The sequence below is a fragment of the Vipera ursinii genome, assembly GCF_947247035.1.
Source record: "Vipera ursinii genome assembly, chromosome: 2".
Taxonomy (NCBI): Eukaryota; Metazoa; Chordata; class Lepidosauria; order Squamata; family Viperidae; genus Vipera; species Vipera ursinii.
Window position 1 is genome coordinate 191,689,535 of NC_139513.1, and position 11,495 is coordinate 191,701,029.

Genomic DNA, 11,495 nt, shown 5'->3' on the forward strand with positions numbered 1-11,495 from the left:
AATAAGAGCACTGTTCAAATACTTAAAGAGAATTTCCATTGAAGAAGTCATTTCCTGTTCTGCATCATCCAAGAATGTAGGACACAGAATAATAGTCTTAACTTATAGCAGCAATTTTTATATTGATACAATGGGAACAACATTTATATTGAATTCCTCCTCTAAACAAAGAAGGCAAATGTGACCTATAAAATCCCAAGGATGTAATTGCCTTTGTGTTTGGTGGGGTGAAAAATATAAAGTAGAGTTCCTAGAAAATCATTGTTTGTTTAGAAGAGTTGAATAAAAATTACATTGTTGTGGGATATGTGTGTGTGTGTCTCTCTGCATTTCTTCTTTCTCCTTTACTCTTCCCTCCTCCTTGGCCTTATGGCTGACTTACCCCCACTCTTTCTCTTCTTGGTGCCTGGGATTTTATTGTAAAACTTAACATACATAATAAACATGATCAAGGATGCTCAGCTGACAAGGTCTAGGTCCTTTTCTTGTGGATTTCCCATTTTCCACATTGCTGTTTATGACAAGCTGAGAATGGACTCTCTCTGCCATTCCCATTATGCTAATCTCAAATGATTAAATAATCAGAATGAATTCGGAACCAGTACAAATGAGAGGTGATGTGCTCTCAAAAAAAATCTAATACTTTAAGTTTTACCTAAAACCAGTTACAGGGGGCTCACTTTTGTGGGCCAGATACAGTTAACAGGGATGCAGGGATACAGTTAACCCTTTCTTTTATGTTATTTTTTCAATTTAAACCCTGTCCCCACCACTACTTCCAAGGTGTTATTGCCCTTGTGTTCTCCAGCAGAGTCTCCTAAGAAGGAAAGCACAATAATCCTTTCTCTAAGAACTCAACTTGAACTGAATAGTTCTCAAGAAAAATCAACAACTTGCCTTATGCTTTAATTGCAATTATAGACTAACTACAAAGATCAGCTTTGGTAGAATCTACATTTCTAGTCCCTAAGGCCAAAAGCTTGGAATCTGAGTTCTTTCTTCTATCCTTTTGCTGTGATGGACCACTAACAACTCATTGACAACAATTGTACTATCTAGCATAAATAGATTTTTTGATCTTAGGATATTTGTTTTCCTACTGTGCTAATCCAGCTGTTACACAACTCTGTGCAGTGGCGTAGCGTGGGGGGTGCAGGGGGGGCCGGCCGCACCGGCCGCAACATCTGGGGGGGCGCATTAGATGTATTTTACTTTAATTACATCAGTATTTTCATAACAAACAATACATGTGCTTAGGGGGTAAGGGTTTCTTTAACTAATCTAGTGGAAGAGACTCCAGTGCTAAAATCCATGGGTTAGGGGGCGCAAATTACTTGCCTTGCCCCGAGTGCTGACAACCCACGCTACGCCACTGACTCTGTGCTTGTACCTTTGTGATATGGTTGGGAAACAAGAAATATACAATGATATTCATAGCATTTAAAAAGAAATTGGAATAGAACTTTTCTTGTGGATGGTGCTTTAACAAGTACATTTAGCAGTAGCAATAGCACTTAGACTTATGTACCGCTTCACAGTGCTTTACAGCCCTCTCTAAGCAGTTTGTCAGTATATTGACCCCAGCAATCTGGGTCCTCATTTTATGGACCTCAGAAGGATGGAAGGCTGAATCAATCTTGATCCAGTGAGACTCAAACTGTTGAACTGCTAGTAGTTAGCAATCAGCAGAATTAGCCTGCAATACTGCATTCTAACTACTGCGCCACCACGGCTCTTAGATTTAGTACAATAAAAACAATTGTTCCGCATAAATATTTGTTGAATTTAAACCTAATATCATTTTATCTCTGCATTTTGGTTTGATTTTATAAATCTCTGCAGCGTTAAATGTGGTTGGCTTATGGCCATATTATTTCAAATATTTATGCTTATTTTGAACAAATAGAAAGTGTATTAATTATTTTAATGATACTTGTACAAAACCTAGTATGTGAATAGGATGGATTTCATAAGATCAACATATGATTGTTTCATAAAAAGTCATCGTATAGCCAGATCAGTGGGCTGTCTTTACAAAGAAAATATATATGAGGTGGTGAATGCTATTCTGTGTTCAATTAGCTGTGTATCTAGTCATATAGTATTAAATTATAACATGCCTCAATAACTAAAATGTGCACAGGGCTGGTCATGCTAGTGAATGAACTGTAATCCACAAACTCTGAAAGTTCTCTTCCGCCCCGCCCAAGCTGTCTAGATGTGAATTCATAGCTTTTCTGCATACATTATTTGCTAGATTTCTAGCTGACAAGGTGCAGGTAAGGCCAACTTATTAACTGATCTGCTGAAAAATGTTGACCTTATGGTCTTCAAGAGTAACTTTAGATGCATCAAACTTTTCATGGCAAATGGACACTTTGTGCAATTTTCTACACTTAAAGTCACTTTTTAATTATCTCTAACATTAGCATACACTAATAATGTCTACAGAGCTGAGTATTGTGTGGCAAAAGGAACAATGTCTAATGTGAAAATGTTTGAGACTATTAGTTAAGCATAATTTCTATACTACTGTTTTCTTTCTCTTCCTTCCAAACTTAATTCGTTTTCATTGTTTATCTTCTGATATAACAATTGCATTTTACAAATGTTGTGAGCTGCAAAAGAGTGCAAAATTAATGATTGAATAAATACTTTTTAAAACACCCACAGGAAATAGGAGTCTTCAAAAAACTACTTGTATGGGCAAAAAAGTTGTTTGTGTGTGAAGGAAGCTGCATCTGTACAGATTTTATGAAGATTAGGTGATGATCAATGGTGCAATTTAATGAATAAGTAGAAAACTATAGTGAGAATTTTACAGTAATAGTGAAACTTATTTTTGATGTACTATGTATTTCCATATGTGATAAACATAATCTAGAATTCTTAAATGTAGAACTGAAATATGTTTTGATTTCTAAATAAAAAATGGTTAAATTTTCTGCTAGGAGAGATAAAGCTGACCCTGTTGCTCCAGGTAAACAAAATAAATTCTATCTGAAACATCCTAAGCTATCACATCTGAAACAGCCTTTTGTCCAATAGGTGGGTTTACCATATAGTCCTCATTTTCAAAGAGACAGCATTAAAACATATCCATACTTTTGCAGCACTGAAGGCAGAATTCTACTATATCTTGACATGAACACAAAACAGTAAATCAGATAATAGCAAATTTTCCATAAATGAGGGTAAGGCACAGAGCCTGTTCAATCCCATCTGGTTCTTTCTATTACTCTAGAGCAGACATGTCAAACACAAGGCCCGGGGGCCAGATCCGGCCCGTGAAGTGGTTTCATGTGGCCCGCAAAGCCATCCTGGAAACAGTGAGGGAATGGCCCCCACTGCCTTGGCCCCGGCCCAGAGACCCTCCTCCTGCCAGAGACCCTCAGATCTGTCCCATTCCTGCGCAGGCCCCCATAGGCACCCCTTGATGGGAACGATGTAGAGCTGGCCATGCCCACCCAGTAGGCCATACGCACTTTAGCCACGCCCACCCAGGCCACACCCACCCGGCCCCCTGAGGGCAACCGCAATGCTGATGCAGCCCTCAATGAAATTGAGTTTGACACCCCTGCTCTAGAGTTAAGGCCTAAGCAATCCAGAAATTGCATACTGCTCCCAAGATTCTGGATTGGTTCTCCTCTTACAAACCAAAATTGTAAATAAAACTTTGTTTGATATACAGGTGGTCCTCAACTTGCAACCTTTCATTTAGTGACCATTCAGTGATACAACAGCACTGAAAAAAGTGACTTATCACCATTTTTCACACGACCGCTGCAGCATCTGCATGGTGACATGATCAAAATTCAGATGCTTGGCAACTGACTCACATTTATGATGGTTGCAGTGTCCTGGGGTCATGTAATCACCTTTTGTGAACTTCTGACAAGCAAAGTCAATGGGGAAACCATGTTCACTTTACAGCTGTGTAAACTTAACTGCATTATTTTCCTTCACAACTCTGGCAAGAAAACTCACAAAATGGGACAAAAGTCACTTAACTGTCTCACTTAGCAACAGAAATTTTGGGCTCACTTGTGGTCGTAAGTCAAGGGCTACCTGTATGTATTTAGTATTTTTAAAAACAAGCCACTTTTTCAGATTTAGAGGAAATGCTAAACAAACTATTTCTGATTTGTTTAATTACTCGTGCTAAGAGAGGAGCCTAAGAAGAAGTTGAGTGGGCAGCTTTTCACAATGAGTTTCGGAAGAAACCTAGTTTATTTTTCCACACAGAGGCATTGAATCTAGATTGTATCAGGATTCAGATAGATGCAGCTACAGAAAATACACATGCAGGAGTAATGTCACATGTTGCATATGAGACAAGAAAAACAACATGGGTGGTTCCAAGAGAAGCATAAAAGAAGCTTTCCTAGATAAAATCAATACTACTGAATAACCAAGAAAAGATAGTTGATCAACAGAGACAAAGACAATCCACTTTTAGTGCATTTTAAGTAACCCATAGAGGCATGCATCTTTGTGAGTTACAGAATAGAGGAAATCAGGAAATGTGAACGTGTCCATTCAATTCCTTATTGTCTTTGAGAAGAGTTAGAGCAGGGCTTTTCAACCAGTGGTATGGGTACCACCTGTGGTACATTGGCACTTGGCAGGTGGTATGCGACCATCCTAGAAAAGTGGTAGTGGGGGAGGGGAATGAGCTGAACCGGTGGCAGCACCGCACAAGCCTGAGCAAGTGACAGCTGGAGCTACAGGGCTGTCAGGGCTCAGCAGAAGCACCAGGATCAGCGCCAGGCTCCAGCTGGAGCTCGACGCTGATCCTGGTGCTTCTGAGCCCAGAAGAAGTTGCAGCATCTCCAGGGTCTTGTGATTTACATTCAGATGCTTGGCAACTGATTCATATTTATGACGGTAACAGTGTTCCAGGGTCATGTGAAGTGACCAAAACCTGATGCAACCACCCAGCAGATGGGGGGAATAAAACCCAAACACCCCCCACCCCACCCCTGCTGCCAGTCCTCAATAGAAATGCTCGCAACAATGAAAACCTCAGACAGGAGGAAGGGCACTGCCAGGCGGGCAGGCAGGTGTCTTGCTCGGCTGTGGCTCGGGGGGCACTTTTTTCAGTGCCATTGTAACTTCAAACAGTCACTAAGTGAACTGTTGTAAGTCGAGGACTACCTGTACTTCATCACTTTTTTCCTTTTTGGGGGTGGGGGGGTCATCAAGTTTTTGACACCTTGCTAGGCAACTGGTGGTACTCGGATGTTGCCATATCCTAAAAGTGGTACAATGGGTGAAAAAGTTGAAAAGCCCTGAGTTAGAGAATGCCTGCTCCTTCTACCTACTGTATACAAGGATTGTAGAACAAGGAGTAAAGAATGCATAAATTTGCAGTCTCTGTGGAAGTAAATGACTGAGAAATGTGTATTTGCAGTCTCACGGTCTAGATTAAGCTTAAAAGCCACGAGGATATAGAGCAAGACAACTGAAGATTCTTTCAGCAGGGCTGTCCGATTAGACCTCTCCAACACCTCTCCAACAACTCCTCTCAACTGTGGAAGAACTTACCTCCTCTGAGATGGAAGATTAAATGATCTGCTAAACCTCATAAGCTAAGATTGGTATTCAAGACTATTGTGGAGGGGGGAAAAATCAAAAGGAACCTAATACCGTAGTATCTTTTCTGACAGTCTATAAGTTTTATTCAAACATATAAACTTTTGTGATCTTTAAAGTGGCTAGGCCTATATAGGATTTAAATTGGGGTGAAAGGGGGAGGGGAGGGGAAGAAGACAGGTTGGTTATTCAGACGCAGGTTATATGTGAGACTGTTTACAAATATCTTTTCAGTTGACTATTGTAATGTATTTAAAAAACCACTTTCTTTGTTGAATCCTTTTGAAATTGCTTGAAATCTTTTGATATATGTGAATTCAACCATTTCCTGCTCAGTGGTGCTGTGAAAGGTCTGTTTCCCTAAAGCTGTTATTTTGAGGTCTACCACAAAGTGTTCTGGGAGGTTAAAATGTCCTGATATCACTTTGTTGTTTTTTTGAGTCCTCATGCCAAACCTGTGTCCATCAGTCCTTGTGGAAAATGTGTTCCATTTGTTGATTTTGGAATATATCACATTAGAGAAACAGCATGTGAATGTAGCTGTAATTTTACATGTACATTTGTTGGGACCTGTGATGGCTCCATTGATGAAGATGTGGGGACAAAGTAAACATTTGCATTTGTTATAAGGTTTGGCTCTCATGTTAGCATTTTTTTTTGTTTCTTGTGAGAATTTGCTTAAGATTGGATGGCTGTCAGTAGGCAAGTATGTACCAGCCACTCAGGGTAGTTCTGTTTTCCTGATTGTCTGGTTTAATTTCATCAATTGAGCATCTCTGTCAAGTGTGGATCAGAACAAATGCAGCATAAAGCCTGGGATAGACAACTCCTTGCCGGCTTGGTTTATCTCCTTAGTGAAATCATAGTTTGACCTCTAGTTTGACAGTTTGAAGCTTTGGAATAGCTTGCATTTGGTCTGACTCATTTGACCAGTTTGCCTCAGTGTGAACGCAGGCCACTGACTATTTCTTGAAGTCAGAAATGCATGACATCATCTTCTACTCATCCACAGCCCACTGGGAATGCAACCTGTGACTCCACTTTGCCTGCTGCCCTTCCTTTCATCACAGGCAATCCCTTGACTTGGTTCCTGGGGCAGGAGCACTCCATGCCTCCCATCACTGGTTGCTGCCCTACAATTTTGTTTCACATGTTAATTAGGGAAACAGTGGAAAGCTAGATCCTTCCTTCCTTCCTTCCTTCCTTCCTTCCTTCCTTCCTTCCTTCCTTCCTTCCTTCCTTCCTTCCTTCCTTTTACATTAATCAAGAAATTAAATTATGGATCTTTCTTTTTTTTAAAATAAAGTGAAATTCACGAGTCAAGTGACAGGAAAAAAACTCTAGTCAAGTGACAGGAAAAAATGATAAAAATGTTTTTTCCCCCTCTTTACTTTTACCAGCCCAGGAGGTGTATAGAAGCAGGGGGATGCATCTACTGGGGCCTGTGGTTAATGTGATCCAGACATAACCTTAGGTCATCGTCTTGCTGGGAAAAGAAGAGGAGGTTGAAATCCAGAACGAGGCATCTTAAGTTGACTTTTTTTCTAGCCAGTTTACATACAGGAATCAAGCAGCTCTTGATTATAACAAAGAAAAGTTCATGGCGTTGTGGTAGGAAAAAAATGGGAAATTATTTGCAGTTTCCAAGAGTGATTGTCCTGTTAAAATCACTCCAAGAACAGAGCCCAGAACCATGTAAGAAGTCATTAAAAAGAAAAAAGAAAAATATCCAGGAATCAGCAGGTTTGCTATAGTAAAATCAGTGTCCATGATCCCACTGTCATAAAAGTGCTGGTTGCTTTGTTCTTCTTCCCATGATACATTGGGGCAACTTGCAAATTACAGATTAGGTAAAAAGTCCTTCGTATATATGTCAGAAAAAAGAACAAGAGCTCTTCTGTTGAGATAGATGTATATTGGGAGAAATGAATTTCCTCTTACAATGGACTAATTTCAAAGTTTCTTTTTGGTTGATATTTTTTCTCCAAAAAAAAGATCACAAAACAGAAAATAAGCTTGAATCCACATGTAGTTTTCTCAAGGAGTAAGGAGATTGAGTTTTTATACTACCTTCAACCATGGAAGCTCACTGACTTGTCTTATGATGGGATGAGCTAAATTCTATGCAGGTAGTCCTCAATTTACAACATTCCATTTAGTGACCATTTGAGGTTATAATGGCATTGAAAAAAGTGACTTACGATTGTTTTTCACACTTATGACTGTTATAGCATCCCCATGATCATGTAATCAAAATCTTGACACTTGGCAACTGTCGCATATGGTTGCATTGTCCCAGGGTCACGTGATCACTTTTTTTGACCTTCTGACAAGTAAAGTCAATGGGAAAGCCAGATTCGCTTAACAACCATGTTACTAACTTTATAACTGCAACGATCTACTTAACAACTGTTGCAAGAAAGGTTGTAAAATGGGGCAAAATTCACTTTACAACTGCTTCATTCCTTCTGGTGATTGTTTGTGCATGTAATAAAAACATTCAATAAATTAGGACAATCATTTTTATTGACAAATTCTGGGCCATTTTGGTTCAACAACAACATTTAGAATATCTTAAATATGGTTAGATTTTGCTATTGAAATTTTTGCGATGTGTTCACTTTTTAATTTTGGGTTTAATATGCAGGATTTATTTTAAGCAGTTAACAGATGTGGGCAAAAGAAGATTAAGAATTTTTCTGTTGTAAAGGTGGAGGTTGGGAGGTATGTATTTCCACTTATTGTGAATTTATCTCAAAGTTTCTTGAAATAGTTGAAATTCTTTTTTCAGCGAAAGTTTTTTTGGGGGCAAAATACTCTGAACAACTGGGCAAAATCAGAGTGTGTAAAGAGTGAATTCAATAGGCCACAGGTCACAATCAGATCAAGCTGAGCAGCTGAAAGTGAAAGACAAAGAATTGCCTCTGCGCAGAGGGACAGAGCAGAATGACATGCAAACACGACACTTAGAATTTGCTTCCGCAGGTCCTCATGGGCGGAAGGCCCATACTCAGTGCTCTTGTGGACCATTTAGCTTAGATGCCACTGGCACTGAAGAACAGCTGGAGGGTTTGTGTGACTTGAGCAGAGGAGTCATAACAGTTACGAACTGCACTCTCATTCATAAGTCTAGGAATATGACTTTTGGACATGCAGACAGAGATTACTCATGGATGATTGTAATAAAATATGGTTATCCTCTATTGAAACCGCTGTGTAAAACTTTATATACATATACAAGAAGCTATCATAATATCCCACACAAACAATATTGTTGTTTTGCTTTTTAAAAATATTTTCCTTTTTCTATATCTTTTGGTTCTGTTTATTTAAGATAAATAAAGGCGGAAAAACAAATTATAAACTAATCACTAGGAGAGGGCAACACGTTCTCTACCAGGTCCTCCCTCTCTCTCTCTTCCTCCCTCCTTCTTCCTTCTCTCTCTCTCTCTCTCTCTCTCTCTCTCTCTCTCTCTCTCTCTCTCCATTCTTACTAGTCTTGCTTACATAAGGGCTGTCACTAATCTTTCTAAGGCTAAATCCTGGTCTCCTCTTGCCTTTACGAGTATCTGTCCCCCATGTTCTTTCTTTAAAAGCAGAACTGGGATTCTAACTCACAGGTTGGAAGGCAGCATTGAAACAAGCACTTAAGTTTTATGGAGCAGTATTTCTCAAGTTTTGCAACTTTAAGAGTATGGACTTCAACTCCCGGAATTTCACAGCCAGCAGGGGCTGGGGCATCCTGGGAATTGAAATCTACACCTCTTAAAGTTGCCAAGGTTGAAAAACACTGCTTTAGACCACCAGAAAAGATCTGAGAATCACATCCTTTCATTTCCTACTTTGAAGGTACCAGAATCTGTTTTGTGCTAGGGAGCGGCTTTGGGAATCTGCTATTTTTCTGTGGAATGTGGAGTGATTACAGACATGGGAAAGATCTCCCATTCAGTTGCATAGAACAGTTCTACAGTCGTGGCTTCAACTAATGTGCCCATTCAGCAACAAAATTAAACTGTTGTTCCATTTCTTAGTTTTGAAAGAGAAACATCCCTTGATAAGCAAGAAAGTAAAATATTGGTCAGAGCTACTAGCTACTTCTCGTTTATAGATAAGTGCAATTACTGTAGATTTTCAACCAGAAAAAGCCCATGTCATTGGTAATGATCTCAGTTGAATTACATTATTGTGTTACCTTCAGATCATACCTCCATCTGCTCCTAACAATTCCCGTTACAATGATAGCATTGCAGAATTACAGTAGAACAAGAGGATGAGCTTCAATATAGATTATACCTGAGCATTTTACGGCCACTTTGGTTGTCCCTGTCCGGCCCACATAAGATCAATCAGAAATTAGAAACCAAATGTGAGTATATGCCATGCATGCAATACAAATGCATTGTTTTTATTTTGGAGGAGACTTAGGTTTGTGTGTGTGTGTGTGTGTGTGTGTGTGTGTATGCACGCACCTTCCCAGCCCTATTGGTTCATCCCTCTACATCAATCCCAGTTTCTCATGTTCCCCCTTGGGAAAATTAATTGCCCACCCCTGGCATAGACAAAAGTCAAAATATTCTTTAATAGAGATGCCATGTTTTGGTACATTCAGTATTTCTGTGATATTTTCATGGTTGACATGTATCTTTTAAAATTCTTCTAATCGTCCAAGGTATGTTTGGAATTGTTATGGAGGAGTTCTTGCATATTTCCTCTTTAATAATTCAAGTTATAAAATACATTTTACTGCATTAACTTATTCAAAAGTGGTATACTATCCTTTCATGTGGATTACTGGAAACGTCTTATTTATTCAAGCACCATCATTGGCTTTTCCCAGCTGCTGAGCTGAAAGGGTCTCTGCCCCATCTTTGAGTCAGCAGAAAGCTATTGCTAATCCAAAAATGATTTTTCATGAAGCAACTGGACTTTCTTGTTTCCTTTGAAGATGTTTCGCTTCTCATCCAAGAAGCTTCTTCAGCTCTGAAAGGATGGTGGAGAATGGAAGGATTTATACTTCTCCATTGCTAACTTTTGACCTGCCCTTGTAGCCTCTATTCCCAGTCACTGTCAGGCTCCTGGCTTCCTTCCAAGGGGGTAATGGATTTTATATACATTAAAAGTCATTTTTGAAAAAGCTGAGAGGAGGGGGAAATGATGAAAGAACTAAGGGTGATTTTGCCGTTTCTCACAGCAACCAGAGATCAGATGACGACAACATCATGAGGAACTTGCAAGAATAAAAGGTATCGCCAGGACTGCAGTTAAGTGCGAGTGGGCATATGGTTTCTGTGTAGGTTGAACTCTAGATGGCAAATCAGGTCAAACTGGTGAAGCAGTAATTATGTCACAAAGGATATCTATGTCTCTAAAATTGAGATGGATTTAAAAGCCTCCTGAAGCTGCAAATGTAATCCCTTAACAAACTCTCAATCCCGGCAAGATTGGTTCAACTGTTTACTCAGGCTCTCCACTCACCCTCTGTCTTGTTTGATCTAAGCTCAATGAACCTTTAACTGTAGCAAGACACCCACTAAGCATTTCTGCTCTTTCCCCTGTTGAAAAAAAAAAGATGACCTCAAGGAGTGATCTAATATTTGCATCGAATAGCCTGGGGCTTATATAGAACCCTGTGTAGAATGTTATAATATTTTCTTATTGAACAAAGTCATTCGTGTAAGCATGAGGTCATGGCAAAGAGGGATTATTCACACATGACTCATAGTACTTCCACACTGCTATTTTCACTCCTCACACTCTCAGAAGCAAGTTGAAGTTAATGATCCATTATTGTTTGAATTCTGCTTATTTGAATGGCTGAGAACAAGGAACAACAAATCATTGTCTCAAAACAAAAACATAAAAAATCCATCAGTCTTACTCCATATATAGTAATAAGGAAA